Source organism: Ambystoma mexicanum, chromosome 6p (assembly GCF_040938575.1).
Source record: "Ambystoma mexicanum isolate Mex_15411 chromosome 6p, UKY_AmexF1_1, whole genome shotgun sequence".
In the NCBI taxonomy this organism is placed as follows: Eukaryota; Metazoa; Chordata; class Amphibia; order Caudata; family Ambystomatidae; genus Ambystoma; species Ambystoma mexicanum.
The window spans coordinates 302,303,095-302,317,925 of NC_090935.1; positions in this window are offsets into that span (position 1 = coordinate 302,303,095).

The window sequence follows — 14,831 nt, forward strand, 5'->3', positions numbered from 1 at the left end:
GAATAGGGACCAAGGTATCTTGGGTTGAATGTGCGTGGCCCTTTTAGAGATAGATATTTGGTGGATAACGAGACTTGATCCCCTACTTGATAGTGAGGGGCTTCCTTCCGATGTTGATCTGCTCCTTTCTTGTATTGTTCTTTAGCCCTTTGAAGGTGAGAAACAGCTTCCTTAAAGGCTTGGGTGATTGTAGAATGCAGGTAGTCTACTGCTGGTGTTTCAAGATCTTGGAGGGGATCCAACTCCGAGGTTCGAGGGTGACTGCCGTACAAAAGAAAAAACGGGGTTTTCCCAGTTCCCGAATGGACAGAGTTATTGTAGGCATACTCGGCTATCCAAAGGATATCTTTCCAAGTTTTTTCAGTTTGTTGCAGCATGCACCGTAAATACTGTTCCAGAGTTTGATTGGTCCTCTCGGTTTGTCCGTCGGTCTGAGGGTGGTGACTGGTCGATAGTCTCACATCAATTTGAGCCGACCGACAGCAACTTCGCCAAAAATGAGAAATAAATTGACTACCTCGATCCGAAATTAGAACCGAAGGAAAACCGTGCAGTCGGACGATGTTTTCGAGAAATTCTCGGGCCAGAGTTGCTGCTGTTGGCAAGCCTTTGAGCGGAATGAAATGCGCCATCTTGGAGAATAAGTCCACGATTACTAGAATCGTATTGTATCCGGAGCATGGAGGTAGATCGGTGATGAAGTCCATAGAAAGCGTATGCCAAGGGCGAGGTGGTATGTCAATAGGGCGTAAGAGGCCTGCTGGTCTTTCCTTTTGACTCTTGTTTTGGGCGCATACTCCACAGGACATTATAAAGTCTCTGATATCTTTTTTCCAAGACGGCCACCAGAAGTAGCGCTTGATCTTTTCTGAGGTCTTGGCTATACCGGGATGACCTTCCATTAAAGAGTCGTGATAACAAGAGATTACTTTTTTCTGTAAATCTGTGCTGGGTAGGTATAATCGTTCTTGGAAATACAATAAGTTGTCCTTTACTGCAAAGTCCTTTCCCTGCAGATGCCAATTCTGTATGTCTGCTGGAGTTACAAGTTGCCTGGCTTTATCCTTAACTTCCTCTATGGATTCTGTGGCGATTACACCCAGAATTCTTTGTTCGGGAATGATTGGTACAGGTTTAGGGTTGACCAAGTGTTCTTCCACTCCCATCCGAGAAAGGGCATCGGCTTTACCGTTCTTTGTACCAGGTCGATAGGTAATTATGAAGTCAAACTCGGCAAAGAATAATGCCCAACGGAGTTGTCTAGAGGATTGGGCTTTTGCGGTCTTCAAATATTGCAGGTTTCGGTGATCCGTAATCACAGTAACGGTGTGTCGGGCCCCCAGCAGATAATGCCGCCAAGCCTTAAAGGCAGACTTGATAGCCAGAAGTTCCTTGTCAGTAATCGTGTAATTGATTTCAGGAGGCGAGAATTTGCGGGACCAAAATGCCACGGGAGGCAACTGATTGGTTACCGGGTCCTTTTGTGATAGAACTGCCCCCATGGCAAGGCTTGAAGCATCAGTTTCCACGATGTAGGGGAGTTCGGGGCGAGGGTGTTTTAAGATTGGTGCAGAGATAAATTTAGTCTTCAAATCCTGGAAAGCTTGTTCCGCCTCGGTAGACCATTCAAAACGTTTGTTTTTCTTTAACAAGGCAGTGATGGGCTGGACTATTCGAGAGAATTCGGGGATAAACCTGCGGTAAAAGTTAGCGAAGCCTAACATGCTTTGCACACCTTTTACGGAGGATGGTGATGGCCATTTGAGAACTGCATCGACCTTCTTTGAATCCATACGCACTCCGCCAGGTGATAATATGAATCCCAAGAATTCCACTTCAGTCACGTTGAAAACACATTTTTCCAACTTAGCGAAAAGTTTGTGTTAACGCAATCTTTCGAGGACCATTTTCACGTGTTTCCGATGATCAGATTCCGATGAAGAATAAACGAGGATGTCGTCAATGTAAACAACAACACATACATCTATGAGCTCTCTGAGGACATCGTTCAGAAAATATTGAAAGGCGGCCGGGGCATTGCAAAGTCCGAAGGGCATGACCTGATATTCAAATAGCCCATACTTGGTGCGGAAGGCCGTCTTCCATTCATCGCCCTCTTTTACTCGTACCAAGTGGTAAGCTCCTCTAAGATCCAGCTTTGTATATATGCATGCTTTTCTGACTTGGTCCAGGAGTTCAGGGATCAAAGGTAACGGATATCTATTCTTAACGGTGATCTGGTTCAGGGAGCGATAATCGATACAAGTTCTAAGGTCTCCTTCCTTTTTTGGAACGAAGAACAAAGCTGAAGAAGCAGGGGACTTGGAAGGACGAATAAACCCATTTGCCAGGTATTGATCCAGGTATTGTCGAAGGTGAAGGTTCTCAGGCTCGGTGAGGGCATAACTTCTACTACAAGGAGGAGTAGATCCAGGTATCAGGTCTATCTGGCAGTCATAAGACCTATGAGGAGGTAGAGAGTTAGCCTGATCCTTCCGGAAAACATCTTGGTATTCTAGGTATTCGGGAGGTAACTGGGGAGTCTCTGAAGAAATTGCGGCCAGTGCAACACCAGGTGGAGGGTGACAAGTAGAGACACATTCTGGAAACTGGACCGTTCTTGCTCGCCAATCGATCAGAGGATTGTGTTTCTCTAACCAAGGTATTCCTAGAATAATCTGAAACTGAGGGGCCTTGATCACATCGAACACGATCTTCTCATGGTGTCCATCTTGACTTACTAGCGTCACCTCTTGAGTGGTATGCGTTACTGGCCCGGAGGCTATCTCCGTACCATCCACCGTAGTAATGACGTCCTTTACAGCCTTGGGACAAAGAGTTAGATTCATCCTCAAAACCATTTCATGATCCACATAATTGCCGATGGCACCGCTGTCGACGTAAGCTTCAATTGCATGTAATCGATCCGGATTATCAGGGCTAATGAGGACCATAGGTATCACGAAATGCGAGGTCACGGAACTGGTTTTCACGCTCGGCAAGAGGACCTCTATTCTTGTCGGGCGAGGTCGTTTCCCTGCTCAGAGTTTGTAACTTTGGTAACTGCAGCTCCTACTGCCTTCTTGGCAGGTTTCACCGGACAGTCTCGAAGAAAGTGCCCTGAGTTTCCGCAATATAGGCATAATTGCAACTGTTTCCTCCTTTCCCGCTCCCTTTGTGTTAGAGGACCTTTCAGACCCCCTATTTGCATGGGTTCCCCGGAGTCTACTCCTTTGGAAGGAGTTGGCGGTTTGGAAAATACTCGAGCATCAAACTTGGAACGATCGGCCTTCCTGTTCTGCAGCCTGTGATCTATTTGAACGACCAAGTCTATATAATCCGAACAGTCTTGTGGGGGATTCACTACTTGGGCTAAAACGTCTTTGAGCTCTCCACGTAGACCTCTATAAAACAGCGTAATCCTTTTGTCCTCAGGCCATTGAGTTTCCACAGTTAGTCTATTGAAAGATGCAATATAAGCCAAAAGGTCTTGATTACCCTGTCGCAACGAAAGAAGCTCATTGTCCAAGGCCTGCCCCTGTGAATGTCTTGCGAACAGTTTTTCCATACTAAGCTGAAAGGCTTGAAAATCATGGAGAACCGGATCATCTTGATTAACTAGAGGGATCGACCAGTCTGCCGCATTGCCACTAAGGTACGAAAGTACAAAAGCTACTTTTGCTTGATCAGTTGGAAAGGCTGCTGGCTGGCATAAGAAGTGCAACCGGCACTGATTGATAAATACTGCAAACCTCTTTGGGTCACCAGAAAATCGTTCGGGCGGAGCCAGAGGTACATTCCCAGGTAGGTTGATCTGCACTGGATTCATAGAGGATGTTGAAGGAAGATTTGCCCCTGATGCGGGTAACGGGGTCTGTCCGGCTTGTGACTGTAGCACTTGTCTAGCAAGATTGTCTGTTCTCTCCTCGGAAATAATTAGTTCCCTTCTTAGAGCATTCGTTTCCTGACCAGCTGCATGCACTTCTGCCCTTAGTTCCCCAAGTAAGCGGGCTAGGGGGTCAGTATCCGAGGTTTCCATAGCGCCTGGGCGAGAGTTTTGCGGTAGGCTTTGCGTTCTGTAACGCTCACCTGATTCTCGCAGAGGCGCCGGTCTTGACTGGGCGACTACCGTATCTTCAAAGGTGATGTGTAGCACCCGGTTGGCTCTTTGGGCTGGACCTCTGTGCACTGTATGCCTGACGTGTAGAGTAAGATGTCTTAGGTAAGTGAATGCCGAGCTCTCCATCTGCCTCGGGGCAGGGTGCTGTAACCAGTTTCTTCACTGGATAGGTAGCGCAGGCCTCTTGACTTCAGAGGACTGCTGTCCGTCGTTTACTGCACGAACGGTAAGTTTCGAGTCATTCAAATGTCTTTAAAGTCTTTAGTAATGATGTCTCTTGTTTTGCAGGGTTCCGGCGATGGCGGATGACGGGCTGAAGTGAGTTGAAGATGGAGCCCGTGTGATGAATAGAAGCGCCTGGAAGCACGTAAGTAAGCGCTTGTTGCCTGCTTCACTATGCGCTCTAACTGTCTTTTTATTTTGCAGGTACGAGTTCGGAGCGGCTGCAGGGTGCCGGAATACCCACTGGATTAGATGTGGAAAGGAGTAATGGCACGTGAGTATTAAAGTTCCCCAATGTCTTTAAACGCACCTTGTTTTGTCTTTCAGATGCGGGATGCAGCGCCGAAGGCCTCCGGAGTGTGCGAAGAGTTGGTAAACTTTTGTCTTTCAGATGCCGGAATGCAGTGTGAAGACCTCCGGAGCGCACGAAGAGTAGGTAAGCCTTTGCCTTTCAGATGCCGGAATGCTAACCTGTTCTTTCTTGTCTTTATAGGTGTTGCTGAAGACTGGATTCAGGATGGTAAGCCTTTGCCTTTCAGATGCCGGAATGCTAACCTGTTCTTTCTTGTCTTTATAGGTGTTGCTGAAGACTGGATTCAGGATGGTAAGCCTTTTTCCTTAGGCCCAGGACCGGATGCAGAAGACACGATGAGTGTTCTGCTGCAGAGGTTGCAGAATAACGCAAAGCAAGATTCATCCACCGGGTGTGGTTTAAATAGCCTCCTGTAGTGCTTAGGTGTCTCCTTCCACAGCCACGCCTAAGTAAGAAAAGAGTTCCTGGTAAGAAAAGAGTTCCTGCCTTCCAGAAGAGTTCCAGTGTTCTGAATCTAGGGAGTGGCTCCAGCCCCACCCAACAGGAAAAGTAGTTCCAAACAGAAGAGGATCAGAGGCTCAACTGGCAGGCAAGTAAGCAGCATGGTCTGCTGAAGGTAAATCCACCCAAGCATTATGAGCCCGGCGCTTCCAGCGCTGGGACTGGGCATATTTATGAGCCTGGTGCCACTGGCGCCAGGACTGGGTCCAAAAGGTCCCAATTGGGACTGGTTGGCACTCGGAACCTGGGTTATGGATCTGCTTCCAAGGGAGTTGAAAAAACCCTGACCTTTTGGAAGCAGAGATCATGACAGGTACTGAATGCAATTACTTTGATGAATCCTAAATTAGATGGGGCAAAACCTGGCCACCTGCCTTGGGCTCCCAAGTCTAACCCACGCAAAGGTTAAAGTCGGCCAGTTGCCGATGCAGTTTTACTTGCACAGGAAGGCCTGGATAGGCCATGGAAGTGCGGGGGCACCTGAGAGCTGCACAAAAGGAGCAGCTGCTTGGCGCGAATCTTTAGTTTTGGTTACTATTTGGTTTGTTGTATATTCTTCATGAAAACAGGTAAAAGTATGGGCAAGGTTGGCTAGGATGGCAGTTGGACGGGAGTGGTTGGGGGCACTCATTCAGGTAGCAAAGGCGGAAATGTGGGCAACGCTTGGTTGGATGGGTGCAGTGGGGGAGCAACTGAAAGCAGCAACATGTGATTATGGCAGCTAACAGCAAGGTAATAACACGGAATGTACAGGGGATGGGCACATACCTGCGCAGAAACCGAGTTAAAACCTTTCTTAACAGAAAAAAGGTATCCATCGCATTGTTACAGGAAACCCATCTCACAGAAGGTGAATTGTCTAAGGTTAAGGAGTGCTGGGGGGGACAGGGGTATGGAGCAGCATACTCCAGATACGCCCGAGGGGTCTGCACATGGATAAACGCTGCTGTGCCTTTCCGGTTGCAGGGGATGGAAGCTGATGCGGATGGGAGGTATTTGAGATTGCGAGGTCATATAGAGCAAGTGGAAGTATGCATAGTCAATTCCTACCTCCCCATCTATGACAGAGCCAGTGTTTCCATTTCCACCTGCAGGCGGGTGGCGTTACTCCCGCCAGGTCAGACCTAGAGGAAGTGACACCTCCCGCCTGCAGAACTCGGAATCAGCCGGTCCGGAAACAACGGTGGCAGCGGATTTACCGCCACCGTTGTTTCCAGACCGGCAGACTCTAAATGAGGCCCATTGACTTAGACAGGTCTCTCCCACCCGTGAACCGACCAGAAGTGGCTTCTGTGGCGCTGAACAAACTACTACAAAACTTAGACCTTGTGGACGTATGGATGCAACTACACCCTAATGATAGAGGCTACTCATATTTCTCTTCGCCCCATTGCTTGTACACTAGGATAGACTACATATTTGTAGGTAGGACTAGAAATAGAATCTGCAACATACCTGGGCAGATCAATCTCTGACCACTCACTGCTCCTTCTGGAGTGGGTGATGGTGGGTGCAAGACCCCCATTCCACTGTGGCATATGCCCACCCCACAGATGCCTTGACAGTCCAGATCTTCTGAGACATGCTTAAAATAAAACTAGAGGAATACCTAGAACGAAACGTAGGCAGTGTGAACAACTGGAGCACAGTATGGAAGGCAGTGAAAGTGTTGGTGAGAGGGGAGGTTATTGCCAGTGCAAGTGGTATCTGAGGAATGCCAATAGAGGAACTGGGGAAAAGAGAAGAGGATATTGGGCAGAGGGAAGCTCAAACAGTGGGCACCGAGGACGAGGAGCTAATCCTGGCTGAAGCCAGGAAAAGTTGCCAGGATGCCTGGGAGAGGCTAGCGAAATTTGACCACACAGTCAGAACGCCCCGGGCACACGCATAGGGAGACAAGCCTAGCAGATTACTATCATGGTTATGCAAAAGGGAACACCGGCAACACTTAACCACAGAGCTGGTGGGCGAGGGGGGGCAATACGCTCAAGTCAAAACAGGCAATTAATGATGCCTTTACAGAATTCTACTCCCACCTCTACAGACATGAGGAACTGGTTCCCCAGTAAGACATATCAGGCACTATCGAAGAAATAGGTTTGCCTAGACTGGGTAAAATGCAATGCAATGCAATGGAGCTAGACATATCTGCTGAAGAGATAGGCGAGGCAATTCAATCACTGACCACTACCAAGTCTCCAGGTTGTGATGAAATCCCCCCTGAGTTCTATAAAGCATATGCGCCGGTCCTTGTTCCGGTGTTTCATGAGGTATTCAAAGAGGCCTATGAAAAAGAGGTGCTTCCTGCGAGCATGAGAGAAACCCTAGTGGCTCCTATTCCAAACCCAAGGAAACCCACTGCCAGGTGGGACTCATATCTGCCACTGGCGAAGTTAAACTACGATGTAAAGATATTAACGACCATATTAGCGAAATGACTGTCCAAAGTGATTGGGGGACTGATACATGGAGATCAAAATGGATTCATACTGCGCCGCGGTACAGCCATGAATTTACGCCATCTACAGCACATTATAGCGCAAACGGCAGACTCACAAGACGTGATAAAAGCGTACGATTAACTATACTGGGAGTGGCTACTGGCAGTAGTGAGGGAGTTTGGGTTTGGTGAACAATTCATTTAGTGGATAAAGATACTGTACACTGCGCCGGTGGCAAGGGTCAAATCTGGGAGGTTGGTGTCGGCGAGTTGGAACATACAGAGGGGCACTAGTCAAGGGTGTCCGTTGTCACCCATGCTATATGTGCTGTGGCTGGAGCCAATAGCAATCTATCTCAGAAAGCAATTCCTGGAATCGGGTATATGGGCGGGCGGAGTTGGCCACCTGGTATCGCTGGACGCGGACGATGTTCTACTATACTTGAAGGACCCACACTGTAACGTACCATTGATGCTAGAGGTACTTGTTAATTATGTGAAGGTTTCAGGAATCTGCTTCAGCAAAACAAAATCCTGCATATTCCCACTGGCGGGTCTAAGGGGGAAGAATGTGGACGAATTACCGAATGTGGGGCTACAATGGCAGCTAGAATCATTCAGATACTTGGGGTGAGTATTGGGCACACACCAGAGAAAATGCATGACAATAACACGGTAACTGTGGTGAAGGGCTTGAGAAAATCCATAACATTCTGGTCCAATTTGCCGTTGTCTCTAATGGGCAGGGTTGCCATCACCAAAATGATAATTTTACCAAGGTTTCTGTATTACTTTCACAATGTCCACTACTACATTAAGGCCCCCTTCTTTCGCTTGTTAGAAGTAATACTAAGAGAATTCCTATGGGGCGTGGCCCCCACAAACAAGCACTCACAACTCTTTACTTACCCTACAAGGAAGGGGGGACCCAACTGCCAGATCTGGTGAGATATTATCTGGCAGCACAACTTAGCTTTGCAGCTAGATGGTCTCTGACAAAGCTAACTCAGAAACAGTGCTGCTACGAAACCTGATGGCTCCGACACGCTTAAAGGAAGTACTATGGCTACCCCTGCAATGTCTAGGTGAAGCGCCCATGCTTGTGGCACTAGGGAGACAAGTGTAGCACAGGACCCGGACTCTGTTGAAGCTTCAGCGCCCCTACTCACCTGATATGCCAATTGCAGTAGAGACATAGTAGATTTAACGGTGGTGAGACACTGGGAAAGATGGGGCATCTACACCTGGGGTGATAGGTATATGGATGGTGCCCTTAGAGACTTTGGGTCTTTAATTGAGAAAGAAGGGCTGCCTAAAGGACAATTCTTGTGGTACCAAAGGGTCAGGAAAGTGGCAAAAGGGAGGTGGACTGGATGGCCTGAGGAACCGGCTATCTACCCTGTTCTGACTCTAATGCAAAGTGATGGTTGGAAGCCGATGTCCAGACTGTACGGTCTACTGATGTATAGGCTCAATCCCAAGAACATGGTACTGAAAGAACGCTGGGAGGCAGACTTGGGGGACCTATAACAGAAAGGGAGTGGGAACATATACTATCATACCCACGGGAAGTGTCCAGGAACCGCCTGCTTTAGACTAATCCAGATGAAAGTTCTATATCGCTCCTATATGACACCACACAGGGTAGCCACATTCAACAACAATGCACAATCACTGTGCCCCTGATACGGCAGCAGGTCTTATACACATGTTCTGGGGTTGCGTGCACATACAACGACTATGGGCTCAAATAGAACAGCCCTGCGGAAGGGCGGGGATTGTACAATGTGATTGGACCCCAAAAGAATGCCTGCTGGAGCAATACCCCAGGGACAGTAAGTTCAAGCAAGTGGTAACATTCATGGACATGGCAAGCATACTAGCTAAATGATCCATAGCGATGGCCTGGAAATTAATACGCACGCTGGCAAAAGGAATTTGAACGCTGGGCAGAGGCAGAATACAGAGTCTGGGGGCGGGGTGGTTGCCAGGTCAGAGACAAATGTGAGTGTTAACTATGAAGCCTGGAAAACAGTGGTCTGGGACATGTTTCATCCCTGAGATGGCAAGCCCCCATGAACATCCAGATGTCATTATAAGTCAGCTGAATATTATTGCACATAAAAGGTGTTACAAAATTGGAGCTACCTCAAATGCAGTACCCCCACAAGAAATAAGACTCACACATGATACCCCTGTTCAACTGCAAGTAAAAGGGACTGTTCAGTAAAATGTGTTACCTGATAAGTGAAGCAAGTTCATGTTTGTTATTGTGTTACTTGTTGTTACTGTTAATGCATATGAATCCAGATGAACTGTACTTCAAGGAATTAAGTGTGTGTTACAGATGTAAATGTCTATATATGTAAATGTCTATATACAAATGCTAATAAAAACATTTTAAAATAAAATAGTGGAATGTGTATGCGTTACTTGGGCGTACAATTAACAGACTCACTGGAATCAATGTACAGCGCAATCTATCTTCCTATTCTGGGGTCAATTAAACAGTGGTTGAAAGAACGTAACTTTTTAGCAATATTATAGATGGGAAGAATAAATGTAATTAAAATGATAGTTCTTCCAAGGGTAAAGTATTTATTCCAAGCATTACGTATAAGGGCCCCCTTACAATACTTTAAGACACTCAACAAGGGATTATATTTGGCAAAGTAAGAAATCTAGGGTGGCATGGAAGATGCTAATAGCTCCAGTATAAAAGGGGGGATGGGCCTACCAAACTTTCTAACTTATTATCAGGCAAACCCAGTTGCGGGTCATTATGGAATGGTTTAAAGGGGACTCTGAGAAGATGTGGGTACGAATGAATAGGGCAGTAGTAGGTAAACCCCTCCAAGAAGTATTATGGTGTCCAAAGCAGGATAGGCCCATCAATATGTATAAAAGTAAAATAACAGCATTGATAGCGAAGACATGGGATTCGGTGGTGCAACAAGCCTTTTACCCCTCTTTGCCAATCCTCTGTTTGCTCCAGGACTTGAACAGAATGCATTTAAGAATTGCAAGGAAGCAGGATGTTTAAGGATGGGAGATATGTTTGAAAGTCAAGAGATAAGATATTTTCAGCAATGCAAACAGGCATTTTTGTCGAATGAGAGTGAATGAATAAGATATGTTCAATTACGACATTGGTTAATGGTTAACAAACACCACATATTGAGGGATCTAACCCCCTTTGAGATATATATCACAACCAATACGGGGGATAGACGTATGGTTAGGGCATAATTGTTGGCGGGGATGCAGAGCAAAAGGTTTTGGGGAAGGATTCATAATGCAATGCATGAGATTTTTGGATATGGAGAGGCATAGGGGAGGCAATGCTGGGTTTGGGGGATGTATTGGAGGTTCTAACCGAAAAGAAACAAAGGAAAGCATATATGATATTGTCGTTGGCAACAGTGTCCCAAATTGCACAAAAATTGAAACTAACAGAGGCCCCACCAGAACAAGAGTGGCTTATGAAACTCTGGCACTATGTTTCCTTGGAGTGGGTCACATATGTAATTCAGGGGGGAACAAAAGAAATTCAAGAAGGGTTGGGAATTTGTGTTGGACTTTTTGCACAAGGACTTTCATGAGAACTGATGCTCACAAAGGCTACGGATATTGGATTTATTAAACTAAAGCACTTTATCTGGACCCAAAACTAAGTATATACTGAAGGAGTAGCTGTCCGGGGGATCGTGGTGGGCTTACAAAATAAAAGGGTTTTGGGGTTGGGGAAGGGTGCTTTTATTTGTAAAGTCGAAATATTTTATTTGTGTTTGTTTATTGGTAAAAAGGAAAATCCCCCAAAAAATATGATTAAAAAAAACAGCAGATGAGTGATGGAACTTTGAATCTAAGATATGATACCATCGACGGAGTGGTCCAACACTACGTGGATGCTCATTCAAAAGTCACTGTTAGGTATCCAACAAAAAAGTGACAAATGTTAAACCAAGAGGAATTGTGAAATCGAAGTCCTGCAAGAGGTCAAGCTAAACCCTCTGCACATTTGTAAGCCTTCGATACTTGAAGTAAATTGAAATTGGTCTGAGCCCGGCTAATGGAGACTAATTGTGTAAAAAGGGATCTGAGCCCAACTGAGGGGGATCCGGGGTGAACCGTGAGTAACCCTAGGAAAGAATATCCTACGAACATTTTGTGAAAGGGATCTTATGTCATGATGCCTACCTCCAAGGAGCCAGGTCCGACCCAGCAACCCCAGAGGCAGGCATCATTTCCCCCAGGGAAGTGCCAGCGGGCCCAAGCTGGGGCCCTTTCGACACAGTCCTGGCGCCTAAGGCGCCAGGCTCATGTTGGACCCCTGTCCTGGCGCCTTAGGTGCCAGGCTCATAAAGCTAGACATGTGTTCAAGTGTTTTAAGGTGCACTTACCTGATGCAGACCATGCTGCTACATCCAGGCCCTCTTGAGACCTGAATGGAACTACTTTACCTGTGGAACTACTTTCCCCTGGGTGTGGTCAGGGAAGGGTACATACCTGATCGGTGGAAGGATACATACCTGGAACTTCTTCCAAAGCTATTTAAACCACGCCCGATCAGCAACTCACGCTTCGCGTTGTTCTGCTCCTCGCAGCTGGACGCTCACCGTGTCAGCTCCTGTTTCTGGACTTCAGCCACGCCTGTCAGCATCCTGGGTCACCTGCTAAGAGAGAATTGGAGAGAAAGAAGACCTTACCTGCTAAAGCTGCATCACGGAGACTTCACACCGACGATCCTGAAAGGGAAGACATCATTTTAAAAGCATTTCGCTTCGATCGCTGCAGCGCTGCATTTCACTCACCTTTCCTGGGCACCTCCATCTTCAGCAGCGAGATCATCCGGATCCGCAGCCACTTCCCAGAGCCTAGAGAGAAAAAGACAAGAACACAAGGTGAGAGAAGGAAGGGAATAGGAAAAGCTCAGTTTCCTTCTGAGACTTACCTGTTGGGTCATTCCCATTTCATTTCGGGTCCTGCCGCTTCCTGGCATTCCGGACCCCGGCCCCTATGGGGAAAAAAGGCAAAGACATTGAATGAGCGAATGCAAAGACATTACCCGAACGCTCATCCAGAACTTACCTGTCATTTACTGGAACTGCACGTTTCACTTCGGGTCGGCGCCATATCTCCGGCATTCCGAACCCCGGCCCCTAAGGGAAAAAGAAATAAGCGTTAGCGCTTGCTGTAATACGACAATGAACATTATTATTAAGCTTGAACTTTTGAACTTGCTACAGAACTCTTACAGCGCCTTACCTGAATAGTCAAGCTTATTTGAACTCCCATCAAACCTCAATCCAGTGAAGTAACTGGGTTTCAACGCGCCCCTGCATCAGAAGCAGGATGGAGAACTCATCCTTCCAGACCCTAAGGTGAGACTTCACGGGGAATCGAGGAAGGGTATCGTGGAGGGTTGGAAGGGAGTGGGAGGCTTGAGCATTATTCCGTCAGTAGGTAATACTCCCTCTTCACGCACAGGGGAATATTCCTGCGAGCCATTGATTCCATCTTCAGAGTCCTGCGCTTCACCATAGAAGAAGCATCAGCACTCGAAGCCAGACCTGCGCCTCCGTAGGAATCAGGTGAACGTGACAGAACGCGAAGCCTACCCACAATTTCCCACCTGGGCGCTATGGAGACTTCCGAGACAGATCAGCTGGCCCAGCTTTTGGGGGAATTACGGGCAGAAGTGCACTCAGCCCGCCAGGAGACTAACGCTCTCAAAAGAGAACTGATCCTATCCAAGGAAAGAACAGATGACCTGGCCAAAAGGTTATTGCAGGCCCAGGCAGGGCACACTCCTTTACCTAATTCCGGAGATACTTCCACATCAATGGGTTTGAATAACCCGGTACAAATCAATCTACCTGGACACATGCCTTTGGCCCCGCCTGAACGTTTTGCGGGGGATCCCAAGAAATATGCCGTCTTTATGAACCAATGTCGTTTACACTTTCTATGCAGACCCGGGGCCTTCCCTAACGACCAGACCAAGGCAGCCTTTATATTATCTTACCTCAGTGGCAGTGCTGCCGATTGGTCTATTCCATTGGTAAATCAGGATGATCCCATTCTCCAGAATTTTCAGGGTTTCCAGGCCAGCATGGAAAGATTGTTTGCTCGACACTCTCAAGGACAGGCCCTTGATAACGAACTGCTATCCTTACGACAAGGTAATCAGGATCTTCTGTCCTACGTTGCCACCTTTAATAGACTGGTTGTGGAAACTGGATGGCCAGAAAACAAAAGGATCACATTGTTTCATCGAGGCCTGCTCAGAGAGCTTAAGGATGTTCTAGCTCAGATAGTCGATCCACCCCAGGTCTGCGCAGAATACATAGACTTGGTGGTTCAACTTGATCACAGACTTCAAAATAGAAAAGCAGATCGGTTCAAGTATGAAATCCGAGTACCGATCAAAACCCACGCTAACTCCAAGAGTACCAACGTATCCGAACCTATGCAAATCGGCGGTGTTAAAGGACCATTAACACAGAAGGAACGAGAGAGAAGGCGGCAAATGCAACTTTGCCTGTATTGCCGGACTTCCAGTCACTTTCTTCGAAATTGTCCGGTTAAACCACCTAAGAAGGTGGTTGGAGCCACAGATAACGATTTATTGACACCTGATTCGGGAAACGACCTAGCCCGACAAGCGTAGAGGTCCGCTTGCCGAGCTTGAAAACAAACTCTTTGACCTCGCATTTTGTCATGCCAATGGTGCTCGTGGACCCAAAACAGCCTCAGCTGTTGCATGCTATAAAAGCATACATCGACAGTGGAGCTATTGGAAATTACATAGACCGTGAATTGGCTTCCAGGATTAAGCTCCCTCTCCGCCCGAAAGTAACCCAAGATGTCATTACTACAGTAGATGGAAGCGAAATAGCCTCAGGGCCTGTAACGCATTCCACTGTTGAAATGACACTGGTGGGTCAGGATGGACATCGGGAAGCAGTCGTGTTTGATGTGATCAAGGCCCCACAATTTCAAGTAATTCTTGGAATTCCTTGGTTAGAAACACATAATCCCAGAATAGACTGGCGAGCAAAGAAGATAAGTTTTCCTGATTGTGAACCAACTTGTTACCCAAGAAATCCAGTTATGGGTCTAGCCTCAGCAACATCCACCCCTGTACAGCTACCGTCAGAATACCAAGAATTCCAAGATGTTTTTCAGAAGGAACAGGCTAACACGTTACCTCCCCATCGGTCTTATGATTG